At 37.9% G+C, this 23,857-nt stretch overlaps 1 protein-coding gene across 2 annotated transcripts in view; it reads left to right on the top strand.

The window, feature by feature from the left end:
- Positions 1-23,857, top strand: part of CSMD1 (CUB and Sushi multiple domains 1) — a 1,059,975-nt gene that overhangs the window by 303,369 nt on the left and 732,749 nt on the right. The gene's annotated exons all lie outside the window — the stretch shown is intronic.

The raw sequence follows: 23,857 nt of genomic DNA, 5'->3' as shown, positions 1-23,857 counted from the left end.
ATACATGCTGCAGCCTTTTGTCCACCCCTGTCTTTGATGCCATCTGTTTTGCTCCTGGCCAGAGTGCCTGAGCCTGGTACATTGCTTGCTGGGTCTGGTGCTGTTGAAGGAGCCAGTGGACCAGCCCTGGACTCTGCTCGCAGTGTTGAGTCCCTGCAGGACTGCTTCCTTCCCGTGAGCTCTGACGTTTCTGGGCTCACACGTTCCTCCCAGATGGTCAATAGGCCAAACAGGCTGGTCTTTGCTGCTCCTTGACAAAAATATTTTATTATAAATTGAGTAGTTCTTGTGGATGCTGTAAACTGTCTGGCCTTTATTGTACATTTTAGCTATTTAAAAATGGTGAGGGGGAAGTTCTTCCACTGGAAGCACCTTCCAGTGTACACCCTCAGATCCGCTGGAATCCAGGAACTACGTGCCCTAGTGCAGCATGTATCCTCCAAGGCATAAAAGTCTCTACATTAAGTTCCAGCAATGCATTTACACCTTTGTGAATAGCGTCTCCTTAAAAACTCTATTTACATGGATAATTTGCTGCCAGAGAACAGTTCTGATTGATTTGAACGGCCACATAAATACCCCAAATTTTCCTAAGTACTGGATATCTGGAAAAATTTTCCCTTCACTGAAGTGGAATCTTCAGAGGTTTTTCTAGGAGAACTATATACACAGCCAGGAAAAGGTGTTGAGGAAGAGAACCCATTTCAGGGTGCTGGGGGTTAGCACCCACTTTCAGGTTGTTGGCTGCAGACAGCACAACAAGTACCTTTCTAAAACATGGCTTAGGACCAGGATTTCCTGGTGACCCAAATCTGTGTAGAAACTGGACAGACCAGATCTCTATGCCAACAGCAGCTAATGACTGAGTGCTTTGTCAATTAGAACAAATACATCTGTGACTTTGGCCTTAACGTATCTCTTGGAAAGTACGCCGTACACATCAGAAACTGAATTTAGAAGTGGTTGGATTGTTCCAAAATTCATAATTCCACCAGGAGATGCAAGAATGCAAGATGCCTCCCATGCACTCTGCCACATGTCAGAGCACATGTATAATATCTGTTATCACTTGATCTTCTATGCATATGTCCATGCAAAATCTGTTTCCAGGAGTTATTGTAAAACTAGTGAACAGTATAGATGTGCCAGATAGGTTGTGCTGTTTTCTCTATCCAGTTGCTTGACTGTGCAAATGAACAAGATTTAGTCCTTATTCAAAAAAAAAGGAAAATTCCTTCACTGTGGAATTCAGTATTGGTATAAGCTGGAAGTTCTGGTTATATGGAGCATGGATAATTTATTGAAATTGAATTAATTGAAAGAACTTTTGTAGAGAGCTGTGTATAGAGATACTTTTCTTGATATTGACTGACTTTGATTCAAGTAGCTAAAGTCTTCTTTCCCAACGGTTGTGTGATTTCAGAGCGTTCCAGCATGTGTCCTCTCTGTTAAATAATCAGGACAATTAGAAGACAACCAAGAGGCAATGAAGCATGGAAACTAGATCAGAATTCTATTTCTTTATAAATGTCAGGCATAAGAAAAAACAGGTTCAATTTTGGACAAATTAAAGATCTTTGAAGATTATGTAAAATGCATGTTTTTAGGCAATGGTCTTATCACTGACATATTTTTGACTGCCATTTTTTTGCTTTAGAAATAATCTGTTATGAAGTACACCCTCTGTATCAAATATATTAAAGTCAAGGAGCATTTTGTCATCCACACCACTAGTCAAAAACTGCATAAACCACAGTAACCAAAACAATCAATAAGACTTATTTTAATCTGCATATTTTCACTTAAACCAAGAATTACTTTAATTCAAGTTTCTGTTAGGGCTAGTTAGAAAGAAACCTACTGTAGCCAAAATCTGTATAACAGTAGCACATATTTCTTAGCTAACAACATTTAAATAAATCTAACAAAAATCTAGGCTACATAATAGTTTTGAAATCTATTTAAAATCAAGATTTCTTCAAGGTGTGATTTCATGCTTTATCTAGTTCTGCTGCTACAAAAAAGAAAAAAAGCTTCAGTGTAGTTACACAGTTTATGGTAATTGGGAGGGGGGCTGAGGCGTATCCTCATCCCCAATGGGTGCAGCTGCAAGCAGCAGGTGAGCAGCATTGACAGCAATGAGCCATGGAGTGCCCAGGTGCACTGACCCATCACCAAAGGGAACGGAGGGCACATGGGGGGAATGCATCAAAATGAGGGGCATAAAAGGTTGGGCTAAAGAACAAGAAGGATGTATACCTGAATCTTTCTGAAGTGGTGTGGGATTGCTCTGCCTGGGTAGGTGCCTGAAGCCTTCTGATGAGGTATGGTGTTACTCTGTATAGGGGAGTGCTTAAAGCCTTCTGAAATTGTGTGGTGATGCTCTGTGTATCATGGCGGTATTGACTGCAGTGTGTGCTGTGATGTATGCTGTGACACTTCAGTGTCTCTATAGCAGGCAAAGAAAGCCTTATTGGAAGATGCAAAATGAACTCTTATTATGCTTCTGACCTCTTTAATTCCATTTACTGAAACATGGGCAGTATTTAGAAGCCCAAAGTGTTTTCCTTGTTATTATTTTACCTTTCTAATTTTCACTGAGTCTGGTGTTGCAATGCCTTGGAGATAATAATATGATGACAACTATTTTAATCTGATTGTTGCTGTTTACTTTTTAATCCTATGATGTGCTTAATGTGTCTTTAGTGTTTGTGATTTTTTTTTTTCTCTGTATGTACTGACATTAGTGACAAAAGGTACAAACTTGCATCCTTACACTAACTAGCTACCATCAGCTCATCACATGAGAGACCCAGTTGTGGCACCTGAATGCTATCAAATTTCCTAGAAGATATCTTCCAGTGACTGGGATAGTAATAACTTCATACAAATTCCCTCTTTTTTTCTTTAAATAGTAAATTCAATTTAACCATCTCTACATTAAGAATCAGTTACATTATTGCTGCAATGCATCAAATATAGATATTTTTAAAAAGCGTGAGCCAGGCATTCATATTAGTTTTTCAGGTATTTCATTGAACTTCTTACAATGCACAGAGGTTTGAGAAATTTCTAAGAAGGCTTATCTATAAATCTGCAATATATCCCAGACTTTAAAATGTGTCTAAGAACTTAATGTTCTAATTCAAACTTAGTAAACCAAAGAAAATGCCCTATTAACTTTCCCATAGGCAAAAAATACAGGTTGTAGCAGATTTCCAGCATTGGTTTACTGCAGACTGCATCATCTTTTCTATCTGAATAAGACTTAAGAGCATGCAGTTGTTTGGTATACTCAGGTCTATGCTGTAGGACTGTAGTTTTAGTCTAACATTCAGTGGCAAAGTTTCCAAAATGCCTCCTCAACTGTTGCCTAAACCTAACAAACAAAATTTCTATCTTCTTGTCTGCCCTGAAAATTTGTCATACAGCTATAGTTTAAATTAGCCCACATAAGCTGGTCTAATCTTCTTATACTAGATGCCACCTTCCTAAAGTGAGAGCCTAATTCTATTTACAGCCAATGGGAGTAAGTCATTTTCTTGTGAAAGCCTTCAGAGGGTGATCATCTTTACCTGAGTTCACAAACACAGGAATGCTCTCTTGGTTTTTTAGTTGCTTATGTTCCCTATAAAATATGTAGGTATCTACCTCCCTTCATTTTACATGTTGAAGCTTTATCACCATTCAGCAAGGAATGAAGTGTTTATGGGTCTATAGCCCTTTGTAAATGAAACAGTTTTTACTGAACTAAACAGTCCTTGGCAATAAACTCTGTAATCCAGGAATCTGGGGCTCTTACCCTTACTTAAGGACTTCTGTGGATTTGTACCAAAATGTTTTTGTATCCAATTTCTTTTCATATAAAAAATTACAGGAGAAATTCTTCAAGCAGTAAATGTAAGGCACTCACTGCCAGATGGGGTACTAGCCTAAGGGTTATTACAGAAAAGATGGGCATTAATTTTCTGGCTAATTCTGTGTAATACTTACAGGGAGTAAGGATTTCTAGGCTCTTGTGTTGAGGACTATTGATGAATTGTAAATGCAATAGTAGCTGTATAACGTTGGTATGATTTGTCAGGAGAAAAGTATGGAAACACAGTCCCTTCACCTAGCAATAAAACATATTTCTGACTAGTTCAGAACTTTGTTGATGAAGTTCTCAGATAAGAAACAGAAAAAACTGGTTTTAAGACGCTGAAGTTGAAAGAGAAGAACAAATCTTGCCTATATTAATGTTTTGACTTTAGTACATCACTAGGTTGTTAGAGAAAATATTCTCTACAGGTGATGCTGACATCTAATTTAGTTGCTTAAATAGAAAGGGAATCCTTCTGGAGTGACTGAAATGAACCCATTCTTATCATAAGAACTTGCAGGGATCCTAGGCTATGAGGTGATTTTGCAAAGTGAATCCTTAGTAGACAGCTGTACCAGTCTGCAGTAAGTTTATTTAGGGCACCATCAATCTTTCCAGGGTGATTAATTTACATCATTTTTTACTGTCATCCCCAGGTTTGAGGCATTTAACTTTGCAGTGCATAAAAACCTTAGATGCTGAATGCAGTTGAATTTGGCCTTAGGGATCAGACAACAAAACCAGATCCTTCAAAACTAGAAAATTGGTACCTGTGTCTCTGTTTGTGTCCCAGCAGCTGTATGTTCTAAACCAGAAGAATTTTTTTAAAAAATGTATTTGCAAAGAAAAAATACTGCCTGTTAATATTTTAGGACTTTGTACAAACTTAAGTGCTTTGTATATATATAATCATAGAGTGGAATTACAGAATGTTTTGGGTTGGGAGTGAACTTAGATCACCTAGTCTCAATCCCCCTAACATGGGTAGAAACACATTTCACTTGACCAGGTTGCTCAGAGCCCCATCCAACCTGCCCTTGAACATTTTCTGAGATGAGGCATCCACAACTACTCTGGGCCACATGTTCCAGTGCCTCACCACCCTCATAGTAAAGAACTTCTTCCTCATATCTAAACCAACTCTCATTTTAAGACCTTCCCCTTGTTGCTATTACTACATGTTCCTTAAAAAGTCTGTCTTTCTCATAGGATTCCTTCAGGTACTTGAAAGCTCCAAGTAGGTCATTGCAAAGCCTTGTCTTTTCCAGGCTGAACAATCCCCTCAGCCTTTCCTCATAGGAGAGATGGTCCATCCCTCTATTTGTCTTAGTGGCTCTGGACTCAGTCAATAGGTCAATGTCCTTTCTGTCCTGGGGACCCCAGGGCTGGATGCAGCACTGCAGGTAGATCTCACTTGGGCAGAATAAAGGTGCAGAATGCCCTCCTTTGACCTGCTGTCCCCACCACACATTTATATATAAAGCATTTTTATATAAAGGAATTTAAAGCTATTTCTAAAAGTAATTGAAGTAATAGATGCAGTCCAAGCTTACTTATGCAGTTTAGGTGAGTCCATGTTTACCCTAAAAATGATTTAGAAAACTCTGCATCTTTTGCATGTAGAAATGCTTATATGTTGTGAAAGACTGAGTAAGCTGAGGACACTAAAAGACTATTCCTGCATTAGCAAGTAATTAGGTGCGGTGAGGGCACACCATTAGAAGTGGCTGATGCTGAGTCCTGTGCCTCTGCATTGTATAGGGTCAGGGGCTTTGCTTCTGTCTCTTGGGCAAAAAGCTTCCACTAGATACAGGGCATCCTGTATCTCTTGGAAGCTCACTGGAGACAGAGTGCTACGTGCACACCAGATGACTCAGAGATGGTTTTGCTAACGGGCTGGTTTTTAACCTAACGCCCCCTTGAAGCACTGGGAATATCTAGTGCATGTACATCAAAACTGCTCAGAGACCCAAACCTGCACATGGTAGGTGAAAACAGTGACAGGCTCACAGTAAAATCACACTATTTCTTTGACCCAATTTGCAACTGCAGCCAGTATCACAAAACAGAGCCAGGCACCATCACTTTGCTTAATAAATGGTGTTGCATTTTCTTTTAAATCGTCATCGTGGGGATGCTGGTACATAACAAAGGTGAAATCTACAGTGCCACCAAATACAAAGAGAGCTAATGAGAAAATCTATTCACACTCTGAGAAATTAAACAGACAAATGTTATCTCTCCTCACAAATTGTATATCAACACAGATTAATGTTGTATTTTGCATTTATTACTTATATAAGAGCTATATAGTGTAACTAGTTGCAGATGTGGGAAAATATGTAATGTTTCACTCCAGGGCATCTCATTTAATTTCAATTTTGATTGAAAAAAATAGGTCACTTTGGTTTGAAAAATATGGATTAGTTTAAATTTACTCACAGCTTATTTTCAGTGAGTGTAAGATACCAGATTTCAGTTGTGAAAGCGCTACTCTCTAACTGAAATCACTCTGGTATCAAATTATAGCAGATGCTTGAAGTCTGTGTAAGTAATAAAATAGAAATATTCTAAAATTCAGCTCAAAAAAATCACACGGGGGGGGGGGGTGGTGGGAAGAGATACCATTATTATCACTTGCCTGAAAATTAAATTATAAATTAAGATTCAGTGTCTCATCCACCTACACAAAATAGTGTGAAGGGCCTTAACAATCAGAAGGTTAGAAAGGAAAAAAATTCCAAAGACAGAGCATTCATATTTTAAAAAGCTGCAAGACAAACTAAATTAAGAGATCATTATCAATTGTGAAAATTAGAACATTCCTGCAAATTATGCATAAATGTACAGAAGAGTGGTAGATGCCAGGAGTTTGGGAAGGTTAGATAAACCTTGGTGTATTGCTTAATTGGCAGAAAAAAACTATTCAGTTTTGGAGGTAAGAATGTTCTAATTGTAACAACCAAAAAACACTAGAAAATTCCAGTAGAACCAGCAGTATCAGCAGTGGTTTTTTACAGTAAACAACATGGAACCTTTTTAAACTACTGTCTATAATAAGACTGCACAATAGCAATTACAGCAGAATCAATGAATGAAATACTATAGTCAGACATTTTACTTTCAGAGTTAGAAGAAATGTTGAATTTTTCGCATACTCCTAAAGTATGCTGAGTCTAGACTGGAGTTCTCAATTCACATCACAGTTTAAAAGATATTTCTTCCATAGCATTACTTTGCAAAACCACTCATTTTTGTCACTCTGCTGCCTGGAGTGCGTTCATGGGAGTTATTCAGAATAGATTAAAGTGTTAATGGCATAAAGTAATTTATCTGGATTGCAAAATAGAGCTGGATTTTAGCAGCACGCTAAAGAAACATTAGTAATTTTCTATTTCTTGGGAGAATATTACACCAATATGTAAAAGGAGTGTATCAGAATGAGCACTGTCTACACTGAAAAATTAAAGCCTCATAAGAGATTTTAATTTCTTGAAGAGTGAGCAATTGAGGAATTTTTTCATGTGACTTTTCAGTACACATATTAAAACAAAATCAAATCAGTACACAAGAAGTAATTAAACTAAGTGGAGAAAGTGCTCTTCTGGTGCCACTGTCTTGTGCAGTTTTTCAGAGTATTCTGTGATTCCAAAACCTGTGAAGACCTGCATTTTATCCTTTATTAAATACTTCTAAACTAACAACAGCTAGATGACTAATTCAGGAGTAAGGATGGCATTCTAGAAAAACATACAGGGCACTTAGTTTTATGGTTTTAGTTCACATCAGCAGCTGTCAAATGTTGCACATGATAAAAGAAGACAAAACTCCATGCTTGGATGTATGCACAGGAAAATAGACTTCTGTGGGCAATGTAAAAGAAACTTTGATTTCATTTTAGTACTGGAGAGACCTTAGCTGATGCATGGTATCCAGTTTTGGAGAGCAAACCTGAAATTCAGTATGTAGAGAGAGATGCTCATTAAAAACAGAGTTGATCTTAGGTTCAAGGCCTATAGGCAAAAAAGAATGAAAGAATGTAATAAAAACAATAGTAAAAATAAAACCAGGAAGGTTTTGCTTGGTGGGATTTAATTCCCCTATATCATATTTACTCACACTAATTCTTGTCTTTAGAAAAATGTGGCAGCAAAGTAACAAACTGTGCAAACTATAAGATTGGAAAAAAAATTCCTTTCTTTTTTTCTCCTCACCATCACTGGCTGTGATGATGGCAGTATGAGTAGTGTCTAGTTTGCATTTTCTGCTTAATGGTGAGAGGCAGTCCTGAAACAGTGATCTTAACAGTTTTTTTAAAAATTTTGATTTCATGCTTTGGCTTGTTTTGCTTTTGGCAAGCTAGACTTGAATTCTAATGCTTCATATTTATTTTGCACTTTACTTTCGTTCAGGCTAATCTTCTTCTAGGATGGTGTTACCTGCAGGATACAATTTAAAGATCTTTCTAAGAAGTGAGAGGTCAATTGATTGCATTTTTGTTACATATTAATAGTATATGTGAGATCTTCAGAAATATAGTGGTTTATCAGCATGGTATCGGTAATATCTATAACTAATACCTAAAAGAACAGAAATAACTATTAATATTTTATTAACAGTATTTTTAAACTCTAAGCAGCCAATTATTCCTCTGAGCATGAATAAATTTATTTTCCTGTATTTCTCTCTCAACAAGGCAGCTGCCAAAGAGATTTCTTCTTCAGACTTTTGTAGTGGCTTAGGTTAATAGTCTGACCAGACCTGTCAGACTGATATGATATTCAGCATGGCATTTTCAACTGCTCTTCCTTCTGCTAAATTTCCAGTGTTACAAGAGCAAAGTTTACTCAAAAAGCATATGCTTATTATGTAAATACTCTGCAATACCAATATCTTTAGCCTAAAATAGAGGGGTTGGCACCTCTCAGAAAACAAAATAGAATGATCAGAGATTTTCAGGAAGGATGCCTTGAAAAAATGGCTCAAAAATATCACAGTAATTCAAGCAGAAGATGTTGATTCTGGCTGCTTGTGGCAGTACTAGCAAACTGTACAATCCTTGGTTTAAAGTTTGAATTGGATAGTGCTGCGTAGTATTGTGTAGCAAATTGTTTTATTTTCTTGGAAGGGAATTCTGTTTGAATAGTAACACTAATGAAAAGTCGATTGTTTTTTTTTTTTCATAATTCACATCCTATATTCAATGTGACATTTTCTTTGTTGTAGCTCTGGACTGTTGTCTCATCCTTTCAATGGGTGTCTCAGAGACAAGTTTGTGTCCATCTCACATATTAACCATGGTTGATAATATGTCATAAACCAGACTTTACCTTATATTTTACTCCCTGTTATCTGATTTCCTGATTCTCTTCTTCAGAAAGGTCATGCCCTTCTGCATCTTAATGGCCTTTTTCTGAAATCCAAAAAAGAGTGTCAGTATAAGTGGGGGCTTTTTGCTGTTGTTTGAATTTATTTTTGTTTATTTTTGTTTAGGTTTTTGTTTGGAGTGTTTGTTTATGGGGTTTTTCCTATATTTCATTTTATTAGTCTTTGGAACTACTATTCCTGTCAACTAATTTTATCTGTCTAGAATCATGCAGGCAGTCTGGTCATCTTCCTTCAGAATCAAGGAAATCCTAGGCAGTGATTAACCCTATCTGATAAGATGGCTGTTTTACTTTACCATACTTCTGCCATTTTTTTGAGTTTTATTAAGAATACTTTTCATAAGACTAGTCCAAGACTTGGAACATGCTGCTAGTAGTTTCTCCTGTCTGACATTTCCCTTTCATGTAGGCAAATGATCAGGAAATTTTTATCCACTGACTTATGAATTTTGTCAGTATATCATCCATCAGGTAATTTTAAGTTCTTTACTTTTCAAGCATCAGAAAGTTAATGTAAATTTAAGAGGCTGTGACTGCAAATTATTCTGCATTATTCTGTTATGTCATTATTATTGTATATATTATTCTTTTCAGTCATTAAGTGAATGTGTTTCCTATATAAACGACAGGGTTAGTACTGCAGAGTCTTTCATTGGGAGATCTTTTTCAATAGAAATGATGCTGTTTTGTCAACATTTTATAAGCTTGTAATTAATTCAGTAAAATGTAGAAAAGGAAATTGTTCACAAGTACATTTTTTTTTCTTAAAATGAAAAATCTACTATTATTGCAGCTACTACCACCTGTATCAGAAGAGCCATTTTTTTCAGGAATTTTCTCCTGGGATGTGGGAGAGTTAAAACTGTGCAATTTTTTCTCATTCCTCAAAGACTTCAAAAACCTAGTCATGGGAGAACAATGACATCCCACAAATTCTTCTTATGATTAAGAAGTAAGAAGAGGATTTTTATTATAAAAATTTTCTAGAACAGGAAAACTAAATCCCAAATACACACATCCTGAGAGGAATCATATGGTATCTGTCACCAAAGAGACTAGAAGGAGCAGCTAAAAATTAAATGTAGCCATAAAGAATACATTAAAATTGCTTTACATATCCCCCCAAAAATTTCTTTTTTTTTACCTATCCTGCATAATTTTTTTTCATAAATAGGAAAAAATGTTCAATGAGAACCACAATTTTATCACAGCAGTTGTTCTTTTTCATATGGCAACAAAACCAAAGCCACCTCCAGAACAGATGATGACATGGAAGGAGAAGTGACTTGATAGGTGGAGTTTCATAATGGAATGGCAGATCCCAGATCAAAGGATACAAATAGCATAAAAACTTTTAATACTACCAAACATGGGGATTAAAAGATCAAAGTGCTCTCATGTGCAGAACTGAATAACACAGTTCCGTCAAGAAATCAATAAAGGATAGGTTTTTGTTAGCAAACAGTACCAATAAAACTGCAGCTAGAGATCTGTAGCAGATAAAGCTGAAACTTCATTAAGTTACTTGGTCCACATACCTCTTTTATTCTGTGATCAAATACAGGTTTCTAAGGAAAGGAGGTTGAATAATGGCAGACTAATAAAAGCGCTCACTGGAGTCTGCTAGTAAGTGTAATAACACACCACCCTCCCACCCTAGCTGCCCTTTTCCCAGAATTAAAATAAATGACAGATCACTAAGGAATCAAAAGAACAGACAGAGAAGGGAACTCAAATATTTTCATCATAGTACAGTATTATGGGAAATACAAAGTGGTAGGAGAAACTAAAAACAGCATCAAGAAGTTAGGTGGGATTTATTCTCTGCCTATTTTTTTTTCAACACCTCTTTAACTTTATTAAATATCCCCTCCTATTTTGCTTTTTCTTTTTGAATTTATATTTGAAACTTCAATTCTCATTTTTGTTTGGCTGTTTGAAACAGGGACCCTGCCTTTACATGGACCCTTGACCTCTGAGCTAACCTTAACTCTGTAAACCATGACGGCTTTAAGAGCAATGCCAAGAAAGGCAGCATTTACAGTTGATTGGTGTTCTGTCTTCTTGGCTGGAATTTGTCTTTTTATTCTATTTCAGTAGCAGAAGGAATTGCCTATAATCTTTGTTTTCTCACTTGCCTTTCACACCCCCATATCATCTCATCTCTCATCTCAGTCCAAGCAGTCTTTTTCTTGAGACTTATTTAAAAATTACAGACTTTTGTCATGCTGGTAAATCTGGCTAGGCTTCTTTCTTAGCTGTTAGACAAACAGGTTGGTTTAGATGTTCCTTCAATGCAGGAGTTGAATTCTGGAGACAGGCTTATTCCTTCATTTGCAGCTTCATTGAATCTGGAACTTTTAAAAAAGGAAGTTTTAAAAATTCCGGCAAAAATTCTTCATTTTTGAAGGAGTTATTTCATGTGTTTCTCTACTTAGTAGTCTCTACTAACATTCCCTTCTCTGAGAATGTGTGTCAAATAAGCCAAATTCTTTGATTTAACCTTCTTTTCCCTTAAAACATGACACTCCTTCCCACAGTGTTTTTTTCCTTCCTCTTTTGCATAAACAGCATTCACTCACATCTTACATTTTTCTTAGTTGCATAGATGGCTTCCCTGAAACTCATTATTATTTTGGTCTCAGTAGTTCTCTTGCTTTTTGTTCTATCATCCATCCAAATAGCAGTTACTCCTGCTTAGCTATTTCATACTTCTCTTCCTTGTTTCTCTACCACTCGCTACTTGGAGAGGTCAGAAACCTCCATACTAGCACCTTGTATATCAGGGGAATACCGAAGTACTGCTCATTCTGAGACTGTTCTATAGCATGGGAAACCTTCTGCAGTGGTTTGGTATTAAAACCCTTCTCTAGCCACAAAGGGCATCAGAGGCTTGAGAAGCTATCTCACCACAGAGCTCTTTTTCCATATTGAAATAACAACAATTTGCAGAAGTCAGCACTTTAATGAGAAAAACCTAAGTTACAAACTATTCTACATAAATATGAACCAGCAAAAACAGATACACCTAAATAAAAAATCAATTCTAAGACCATGTTTAGCTAAAACTTATTCAAATTAGTAAGAAAAACTAAAAATTAAGATGGAAAATTAAAACTAAAACACTTTCCCTTAATAGTATTTCTTTTATCATTGGCTTCCTCCCTATCAAGCAATGTTATATATGCCTGCTCCATCTCTTCTTGTAGATATTTCTGTGGAGCCTGTAGGCTGCCTGTACAAACTGATGTCAGGGCCCTGCAGAGCACTTCAGTGGTATCCAATATATGTTAAAGGTAAACCCCTAAGATTTAAGATCCGTTTAAGACTTAAACCCAGATTTAAGATTCTGCAGCATCTGGACACACATGAGTAGCTAATGGCAGCTTCAGGCAGCTGTCACTTGACCATCTGCAGGAGTAAGTGACATGTAAGCTAACAGAAAATGCAGAGCATTATCTTTCCTGCATAAGTTTAATGACAAAATTTGCCCAATGTATACCTTGTTTCTGGTAACTATGCGATAGGGGCTAATGCACAAATATTATAATAAAATGTTAAGGGAAATTTTGCTGGAATTGAAAGTATGAGCAAAAACAAAAAAAGGCTTTGCATACACCAATACACCATTTCTTTGGAAGGAGCACTTAGAATGAGAACATTTTAAACTAGCAAAATATGACTCACCTGAACACAGTTAGGGTAAGTCATCCATAAGAAACAATTTGTTCCAAACTAAAAATGATATTACTATAGATAATCTCAATGACGATCATTAGGCCTGAAATGATTTATATGTAAGGATTAAAGGACAGGAGAACAAGATAAAATGTCCTGATAGGAGGAGCTCAAGCATCAAATTATGCATCCTAGGGCAAACCTCTACTGAGGTGACTTAAAATATAAGCACAAAAAATGCTCTGAGAGAAAGATGAAATATCTCTCAATTAAGGTGTGTTTGTAACTTGCTCTTGGAATGTGATATTTCAGGCTGAAGCTATTGAAATTTTTTTCTCTATGAAATTTAACAAGAGATTGTTCTGCTTCATTACTTCTGAATTTGTTGGGGGGCACACTGATAAGGTGATATCACAGAGAGGGCACTTTGAGGGTAAACATTAAAATCTGTATTCATACTAGCAACTTGAGGTAGATCACAATAGGAATTCAGTACTTTAAATGACACCATATACTGCAGTAGAATCTGTACAAGGGAGGAATATTCTGAAAATAAGTTGACATTTCAACATAAAGGTTTTTGCTTTAAAAGTTAAGGGAGGAATCCTGGTAATAAAAGTCACAGCAGTTGGGATTCATTAACTGCTATGCCAAAGAAATACAATGGCAAATGCTGGTGTAGAAAAATTAAGATTTCAAAAATGTAATAGTAAAATAGTTTTAGCATGGGTGAAAAAGTCAGCAAAGATACAAAATTAAGGGCTTCAGTGTACACTAACAAGTAACTCCAGCTTTCACAGGTGCATCATGAACTTTAAGTATTATGGATCTTTGCCATGGTATGTGATCCTTGTTACAGGATAAGAAAGCAGCTGTGCCACTGCTTTTTCCCTCCAGTCCCACCTATGTACGTTCTAAATGGATTCACTGGTGTAAGTCCACGTCTCCGTGTCTTGATTGCCTGTGTCAGATATTCTTGTATGTGCAGCACCTCCCTCTTTTCTTTGACAGCCCACTCATGCTCTACATAGGCTTTATATTTAAATTTAAGCACTGAACTACACAGATGACTTGTCTTCCTGAAGGTTTTGAATACTGCAAAAAAATGTCTGAAGGAGATGACAAGTGACATAATGAAGAAAAAGAAGAATATATGATGCTTAATACAATAAGTACAGAGTTAGCCCAAAGCACCCACATAATACTCAAAGATTTCCAGAATTGATCATTATTTCATATTAGTAGCAGCAACTGCTTCTTTTAAGTGCCACTTGAAACTATCAAAACTAGTTAGCTTCAAAGTAGTTTTTTTAAAAGTTAAATTTAGATAAAATGAACTTTATGACTCATTGAAATACCCGCTAGGTTTCTTTCTTATAAAGGACAAACAAACCAAGCAGCAGTTTTGACAGGAGGTATTCAAGTAATAAATGATACATACTGTACTAAACTTTGAGTATGATGGGTAGAAATAATAGACAGACTTCAAAGGTTTGCATAGGAAAGAAGAATGTCATGGCTCTTGGGAGTAAAAACATAGGAGCAGAAAGTTAATATAGTGAGCTTTGTGCAGGTAGTCTAAAACTGTCAAAGCCTGACCCCTTTAAAAGAGAGTTGTCAGAACAATTAACTTCAGAGGAAAAAAACCAAAGTCATAATGAGGTGACAGCAAAGGAAAATCCTTTCCTCAGTTCTGAAACAGGATACATTATTTTATCAAGTGACAAATTGCATGGGGATGTATTTTTAATATGTGTAACATATAAAAACACTCTGAGAAGATTCTTTAAGCTGAACAGGTACATAGTTTGGAAAGACACAGAAGGTGAAGGAAGGATGTCACTTGATTGATCCAATAACTTTTGTGTTTGGAACTTCATCAATTGTTCTTCCTTAAGCACAGCTTTTTGTCTTATAGCTATAAGAAACATTTCTAATAGAATTCCAAATGATCTGGACAATGCCTAACTTTCTTTTGCCAAAAATGGATTGCTTAAAGTGAGACAACTGTACAGTGTTTTAAGTTATTTTTGAGTTTACGTGTTTAAATAAATCAATCCTAGTCCCCTAACTCTGGATCTGTCTATATTTTGCAATGTAGCTGAATTCCTAGAGTCACAGAATTACACAATACTTTGGGTTGGAAGGGACCTTTAAAGGTTGTCTTGCCCAGTGCCCCCTGCATAAGCTGTGACATCTTCAACTCTACCCCATTCCTCAGAGCCCTGACCAACCTGAACTTGAATGTTTCCATGTTTTCAGGAAAGAGGTGTCACCTCTCTGGGCAACTGTTCCAGTGTTGCACAACCCTCAAAATAAAGAAACTTTTTCCTTGTATCTAATTTAAATCTACTCTCCTTAAGTTTAAAACTCTAGCCCTGTTGCAATGGACATTACTAGGAAGTTTGCTACCTTTCTTATAAGCCCCTTTCAAATACTAGATTGAAGTAATTTGCATTGGTGAACTGTGATCAGAATGGTCTTCATAATTTTTATTAAGATTTCAGTGGTAAGCATGTATTTTGTATTGAGCAATAACAAAAAAAAAAAAGCCAGCTCATCCAGTCTGGGCAAAATAGATAATGAAAATCTGCAAAGACATGTCAATATTCAAAATTTTCCTGTGTATCATAAGCCATATTTGCCGCTTCACACTCTTCTAGAGTAAAGTTCTGGGCACAAATATTCAGTCGTCCTTACAGAAGGGGCATTGAACACTATATAAACTGCTTGTTAAATACACTCATATTTGGACAGTAACATGTTTTTTTTAGATATCTCCCTACTGCTGCTAAGGACAAATATGCTGTTTTTATCTATTCAAATATTTGCTTGCATATTTTCTTTTGCCTTAAGGCCTCTGCCTAAAGTAGAACCACCAAAAAAGGCTAGAGTAGGGGATTTTTCAGCCAGCAATACTACTGTAATCCAATTTGTAAAAATGTTAAAAGAAGCTCTAGAAACTGATATCTTTCCCTTCTTCAGGCAGTTTTTGTGTGTTGCAGCATTTCTAAACAACTTGTTGTTATTCCATTTACACTGACTTCATGCCACTGGTTTTTGTAGAGGTGCTGTGATATGCTAATATAAAGTGACCCTATAAAAGCTAGAGAAGTGGAAATGTGGGTAATCTTTCAATTATTAGTACCTGGCCTGTAAAAAGAGTCCTCTTCACAGACTTTCCCTCTGTCTAAATTTCATTCAGTAGAGGCATAAAATATAATTTTCCTTTGATAGGGTTTTTAGGGTCTGTGAGTTCCAGCTTTTTTCTTTGGTTTTGGGGTGTTTTTTACATTTTTAAGGGGTTTTTTTTTGTTGTTTTTTTTTGTGGTTCTGTTTGTTTGGGTTTTGACTTTTTCTTCCAACTGAAAAATTCTGTACATTTTTCATTTCCAAGCAACTCACTAGTGGGAACAAGAATATAATTTATGGCATTATGGATGAATGAAGTTTCAAATAAAATTCATGCTCATTTATTCTGAAGTTGGAGCAATGGTTTGTTGATGCAAAGCTGTTCCCAGCCTGATGTAGGACTGTGTTAAAGCCTTCTGATGTAGGAAAGGCAAGCTAGCTTCCCAAGTAAAGTTATGCTAAATAACAGATACCTATATACACTCGTGTGGATTAATAGTATGCACTTTCCAAAAGGATAACTGATGTGACATCCGTATGTGAGAGTAAACAGACATAAGTCACATAATGAAGCTTAGAATGACTAGTGTAAATATTTTCTAAGAACATATCTTAAAATGTTTGAAAAAACATGGGTGAAAAAATCCCTGAAAGATCATTATTTTCTTGACTTTATTTATGGTTATATAGTTAATAACCTGGAATACATGACTTAGGAGTCTCAGCTGTTTTTTTCTCAAGCACAAAAAATCATTAGTGTTATAGTTAGTGAAATAACTTACTTCTTTTGAAGGAAAACATTAGTGTTAGTTCTCTGACAGTAATGGTTTTGGTATCGCTTTGATTTTTGACACTATAAAGCATTGCTTTGTTCGTGTCCAGTTTTATCACATATTAGCTGATGTTTTCTTTCCATGTCATTTAGCACACAGACGTATGAAACCATTTATGTGGCTGCATTTTATGTACAGTAGGTAGAAATAGTAAGGAAATAGAAGGCATTTTTGCATGGCCGCAGCACAGTGCTGTAGCCCACTGGTTCATTTGTTCAGCAGTCACCAGTCCTGGTGCCTGCCAGCACCTGAGACATGAACCAGCTGTTTTCCTCTGTTGGTGCCTGCGGCTGTGGGGAAGTGCTGTGTTTTCCCATTGGGCAAGTCCTTCACATGAGCAACAACCCCACTAGGCCCATCCACCAGCAGCCATGCTCTGGGAATTGCTTTCTGCTCATGTGGTACTACCGGGCTAGAGCCACTGGAGTCTGTTGGTGGCCTCACCTTTGCCAGCAGCTGCACCCCCTGGAAGCCCCTGGTCCACATTCCATTCCTGGGAGCTGCCATCTCTTCAGTTCCCCTCCCAGCTGTGTGCTGGTTTGGCACTGGACAGGTCAGACCGTGTGTTCCTGCTCCTTTAGGAACTCACTGAACTGGTCACAGGCTGCTGTACACCATCAGGGCTTCCCACAGCAGACATGGACCTTTGGCTCTTTGGTGGCACCTAGAGAAACCAACTGCTTTTCCTCGTGGCCAAATACATCAAAAGCATTCAGCTTTTTTCTGTTTAATGAATGAACTTGGTGAGTTTGGATAAAAAGGGACCTCCCTTTATGTCCTAGGGTGACTTTATGATGCTGATTTGTATCCTCATTCATCTGTTTAGCCCAGAAATAAGTTTTGCACCTTTAAGACTGGTTCCAAGAGCAAAGCGAGGGAGAGAAGTGTGGAGTGTGTTTTCAAAAACTGCACTCACTCCTCCCCCCGTTCCTGTTCCTGAACTGGCTGTCTGCAGCATGAACAGACAGTGGGAGAGAGCTCTCCTTTTCTCTTTGGTTAGTTTTTAGCTTGCTGAGGCAGAGAAGTTCCCTGGACTGTGCTTTTTTTTTTTTTTTTTTTTTTTTTTTTTTTGGAACTGTTTAAACCTGCTCTGGACTGAAAACCCAGGAAAAGACCTGGAGCTCACACCTTTGGCCCACCGTGGCATTTTCTACTACAGAAGGGACTGATAAGAGACAATGAGCCAAGTTACACCCCCATGACAAAGAGACCTTTCTGAATTGACCATCTATTGACCATCTCTTCAGAACAGTGAGAAGTTTTTTTTTTTTAATAGCATTCATTTTTTATGCTTGGGAATACTTTGCTTGTTAAATAAACATATTTTTTCCACTTTTCTCCAAGGAAATCTTTTCCTGAGCCAGCTGGGAGAGGGGTCACTTGAATCTGCTTTCTAGTGGGACTGCTTTTGGAGTTTCCTACCAAATTTGCCCTAAACCAGGATACTCTACTAGCAAAATATTAATGTTATAATTACTGCAATTTATTTTTAGTTAAGCTTGAACAATTTGCTGTCTTTATCTTCCAGTTTTCTGTGACTTAAAGAAAAAATTTGAATCTGCGGCAATGGGACTAAAAAGAAATTAATTATATATATTTATCTTCTGTGATAGAAAATCAATTATAAATTATGGATCTTGTACTAATCTTATAATAGCTTCTTCTGCTAGATTTACACATGAGATGCTGTCTCCGGTTTTAAATCTTGACTTCCTTAAGGCAACAGAATGAATGTAAATTATTAGGACAAGGCTTCTGTGATTTCACAGGTGGCAGGTATTTTGGAATGGATGTGCTGATCTTTTGGCTTTAAGCACCACTTGGTGTCTTACCCTGTGGGTAACTCTTCTTATTGCTGACAGCCAGTGGCTTTGTAAAAGGTCATGTTATGGATAGGTGTCCTGTAAATGTGCTGTCATAGCACTGCTGCTGTTTTCTGTGGAATAATTGGAGTTACCTCCTTCTCGTAAATAACTGCTGTAGCTTCTCTTCTGTCCAGACATTCAGATAGTTTAAACTGATTCTAATTATTAATTAGTAAGATAACATAATAATTATTTGGCTTTTTAATTCATACATTGCGGTGCACTGAAGTGTTCTCTGCTTGTATCATAGAGGCTGCACAGGGTGTGGGTGCCCAGGCTCCCAGCGGGGGCTGTGGAGCTCCGTGAGGGGAGGCTGGCGCTGCTCCAGCCGGACACGGCCGCTTCCAGCTGGATCCAGCTGCCCACCACAGCAGGCGAGGGGGCACCTTGGGAAACACATGTAAGAAAGGAGAGAAAAAGGGAGGAAAAACAAGTGAGAGAAGCAGCTGTGAGACCTCCAAGGTGTGAGAAGGGGAAGGGAGGAGGTGTTCCAGGCACAGGAGCACAGATTCCCCTGTGGCCTCTGGAAGAGGCCATGGTGGAGCAAGAGGAGGATGTGTCCTGAAGAAACCACAGCCTGTGGAAAGCCCATGGTGGACCAAAGTAAAACTGTGAGGTAGCAGAAGTTGTGAATCAGCCCTAGCCCCATTTCCCTACACTGGCTAAGGGAAGAGGTGGAGAATTTGAGAAGAAAGATTAATCCAAACCCTTTCTCCCCAGGCTCAATTTTATTTCTATCTTTTTTTCTCAGAGTCCAAACATACTTTAATTGGTAATAAAATAAACTAATTTCCCCCAAGTCAAATCTGTTTGGCTCGTGACAATAATTAGTAATTTATCTCCTTGTCTGTGATCTCCTGGCTGAGGAACATTTCTGACTTGTTTTCTTCTTCCCATCTGTTGATTAGAGTTAGTGAGTGCCATGGTGTGACGCTGGCCAAATGCCAGGCACCCATGGAAGTCCTTCGCTTACCCTCTCCTGCTACCTTCTTGGGCAGAGGAGAGGGAAAAAAATGAGGGGCTCATGAGCTGAGATAAGGATTGGGAGAAAAAAAACACTCTAAGGGAGAGGCAGGTTCAAATTTAAAGGTACAAAGTAAATTTATTATTAACAGTGTCAGAGGAGGATAATGAGAAGTAAAATAAGCTTTTAAAACACCTTCCCCCCCCCGCAGCCCTCCCTCCTTCCCACTGACAGCATGGGAGACTGGATGTGGGGGTTTTGGTCAGTTTGTCAGTCAAAATCTTCTGCTTGCCCAGGGAGGGAAGTAATTTTTCTGTTATGCCATGGTTTTCTGTTATGCTGTGAGGTCCCTCCCATGGGCAACTAGTCATCCCAAAACTGTTCTGGCATGGGTCACTCATCCGCAGGGTGCAGTCTTTTAAGGATAGGCTGCTCTAGTCTGGAAGCAAGGGCTCTCTCTGTCTCTGGAAGCAGAGACCCTCTCTCCCTATTCTGGTCTCCCACTGGACGACAGCTTTCTCTGACATCCACCTCCTCTGGCATAAGCACTTTTCCTACAGGCTGCGAGTGGATCTCTGCATTCCCTGTGGACTTCATGCATTACATGGAAACAGTTTGTTTTACCATAGTTCTCACTACAGCTTGCAGAAGAATTTTGGCTCCAATGCTTTAAACAGCTTCTCCCCCTCCTGTTTTCCCCAATGACCTTAGTGTCGCCATGTTGTTTTTCTTCATGTCTTCCTCCTCTTTTCCAACCAGAAGAAAAACTGCTCCTTGTAGGTACCATTGTTGATAAGTTCCACTAATTTAAAGATTTTTGCAAAATCTTGCAGAGTCGAGAAGCCCATGTTGTCTAAGTTCTGCATCAGGGAATCACTCATCATGCTTCTGCTGCTGGCCAGGCGGCCCCGCCACCGTTGTGCGGGCAGCAGTGGCCGCGGTGGTGCTGGCACTGTTTAGCACCTCTCTTCATGAGGGGCACTGGGAAGGGGAGGCTGCCACCACTGCTGCCCCTGCCCTTTGACTTGCAGCACAGCTGGCTAGGGGTGTCCAGGCAGGCAAGACATAGAAGCACCTGGGTAATCTGATGAATTTTTATATTAAAGACTTTTCTGTAAATGTTTTTTGGATTAGTGCAATTTAAAGATCTCTATAAAATACACTTCAAGTTGACATACTTAAAGTTTCCTCACATATTTGCCTTTTCCTATAGTTACAATTCACCCTAGAAGATGAGGGTAACCCAGTTTCTTATTAATAGAAACCTTGAGGGAGGTTAGATTTAAGCAAAACTGAATGACTGGTGTTTATATGTGTAGGGTTTATTTTAGAACAATTGCGTTGCAAAGGAAAGCAGGTGTGTAGCCCTTTTGGGTGTTATTATCTTTAGTAACATAGCAATGTGAAAGCATAAAATAAACACTATAGAAAAATGTATACAGAAAAGAGAAGGAGTAGAAAGATACCACTGCCTGTGGATCCAGCAATGAGACTTGATTGTCTGTATCTTGGTTGGAGTCATGGTTGCCATTTTGGTCTGTTGCGGGAGGGGGAAGCCCAAAAACATGAGCTCAGTGGGTTACATTAACTTCAGCTTTAGGTGGAAAGCCCAGGTTCCACCCCTGGGGATGGGTATTTTACACTGTAGCAGCACCACTGGTCTTCCACAGTCCTCTGGCGGAAGCCCCCAGAGCTGACTCTGGGCATGATTTCGGAGCCAGGGGTTTCCAGACATTGCCTCTCCCATCATCATGGTTGGGCCAGTTATGCCCCATCTGAAGGGACAAATACATTTAGACCTATGTGTGAACATCCCCTCTGAATGTAAATTTCCCATGCCTTCCTCAGAGAAGGTAGATGGGGGGCAGTTTTAGAACTGAGCCAGTTGTGAACCAGGAAGATATTAATGGTAAAGAGCACTGCCCTGCCTCTGCAGAGTCTGCTTTTTACCCACATTCTCCCTTACCTGGTACAAAACCCAGCATACATGTAACTCCTTGTCCCACTTGGGTGGGTGGGTGAGCAAACCCAGCCTGGCAAAGCACCCTACTGCCTCCACAAATGGCAAGAATGTTTTAACATTACAGTCTCTCACACTTGTAAGTCTGCAAAACCTGTACGTGCACTGACTTAGGCTATAGAGTGTATTTGTCTTCCTTAAATGTGAATTGCAATGTCAGCCTAAAGAATGATCTGGTATTTCAAGGAGGATGCTATAGAAAAAAATATGTTTGGCTCCTGAGAATCCATACTGTGGAAGTGACACTTAGAATCAAAGCAGGTTGGTGTAGAAATCATAGCAGAACTCAGGATGTCCACTCACAGCTGAGATAAATTCATTTATATGAACCAAATCTAGACCAACTGGAAAAAACAGGAATGAGGAAGCAAAAGCTTTGTAGTTCTGCAGTGATACAACTTTTCTTTTTTTTTTTTTTTTTTTTTTTTGTCTTTTTATTGTGGGGTCTTTTTTTAGTTCTCCCATGCAGCGTGAAATGTTGAGGCTAGCTGCTTTTGACTCAAGCTGATTTTCCTTTCTTCCCCTACGATGCATGCTATTTTCCTGTTATTTAACAAGAAATGTTAGACGCAGGAAATACTTGTAGTGCTATCAAAAAAAAACTCCAAAGCCCATCTCTTAAAACATGCACTCTTTGAATCATTTGTCGAAGAAGAGCGAGACATGTAAGTAAGATCAGAGAATACATACCTAAGTTAAATATGAACTGTCAGAGAGTACACTCCAGATGTAGGGCAGAAGAGATAACCACTCTAATTTATTAAATAGAACAAGAGGCACATTTCCCTAAAAACTGCAATGTCTAGTGAAGGTGAGAGAACATACAAAAGCATGAACATAAGATGTGGCAAGCCTTATGGTGGTTCTGCAGTTTGAAGACTGAGGGGAAAATCAACCTGGTTATTTCTGGAATTGGAGTAAATGAGGTGGAAAAGAATAGGAATATTAGGTTGACAAGTACACAGAAGGTAAAAAGATTAGAGCAAACAGCTAATTACCATATGGGAGAAAATGTTGTTTAAAATGAAAGGAAGAAATTGCAGAAAGCTTTTTGCTGACTTATGTTACCTTGACTATATACCTTTATCTGTATTTAAAGTTCTTGCTCTGATCTCTGAGTGTTCTATTTGTTTTCCAAATCTCAAAATTGGCAAGAGATGGGGAACCAGCTGCTTGGAGCTACTGAAGCATGGAGTTCCTCCTATGGATTTTTATATATGAAAGAGGTCTTATATAAACCTAATTTTGCAGAGAACATCTAGCTCAGTGATACTGCTCTATTAGTACATAGCTTACAGTTATTTATTATTTCTCTTCTGTAGTTCTGGATGCCAATTAATGAACTATAACTTAATTGTACCATAAATTTCAAGGACAAGATGGTTTTTTCTTGTTTTCTTTTTCATTTGTTTTTGGTTTTTCTTTTTCCAAGACATGGATTGTCTTAAGAACCTAGATCTTAAAAAAAGTCAGGGTTTTTTGTGGGTTTTTTTTGTTTGTTTGTTTTTGTTTATTTGGGTTTTTATCTTTTTCAACATCTAAGAAGCTCTTTCAGGGTGAAATTTGGACAAGAGTTGGTTTTCTGGCAGGATTTTCCTATACATAATCACATACCCCTATTGCATGATACAGAAATTAACTAGAGATCAGCTAATCCACCAGTATAGTTTTAGTTTTGTGAGACAGTAATGGTCTCTTATATTTTACTTATGAGAAATTAATCATTAAAAAACCATCTCACTAGTATCAGCTAGATCTAACAAATTATGTTTAGTGATGTTTTAATGAAGGATCTAAACATTTTTCTTCAATCAATTTTGCCCTCAAAAATATACAGATTTTGGAAAATTGTCTTATAAGCAATATTGGAATGTAATTATAGCTTATCCTAAATTCCATTTTGTATGTAAAGGTAAGGCTACTAGTAAGAGGAGAAATGTAAGGTAATTTTTTCTGAAGCTCTGAAGCACTGAAATGGAAATGTGGTGGTTTGTTTGTTTTCTAGTCAGTTAATGTTTATCACTCTGAGCATATGATATACATGGTTTTCTGAAGTAGCACCTGGAGGATAGACAAGATAGCCTAAGCTATGTGAAATCATAGGAAATATCTCTGA

This window comes from Zonotrichia albicollis, chromosome 3 (genome assembly GCF_047830755.1).
Source record: "Zonotrichia albicollis isolate bZonAlb1 chromosome 3, bZonAlb1.hap1, whole genome shotgun sequence".
In the NCBI taxonomy this organism is placed as follows: domain Eukaryota; kingdom Metazoa; phylum Chordata; class Aves; order Passeriformes; family Passerellidae; genus Zonotrichia; species Zonotrichia albicollis.
This window is presented reverse-complemented; position numbering and strand designations above follow the sequence as displayed.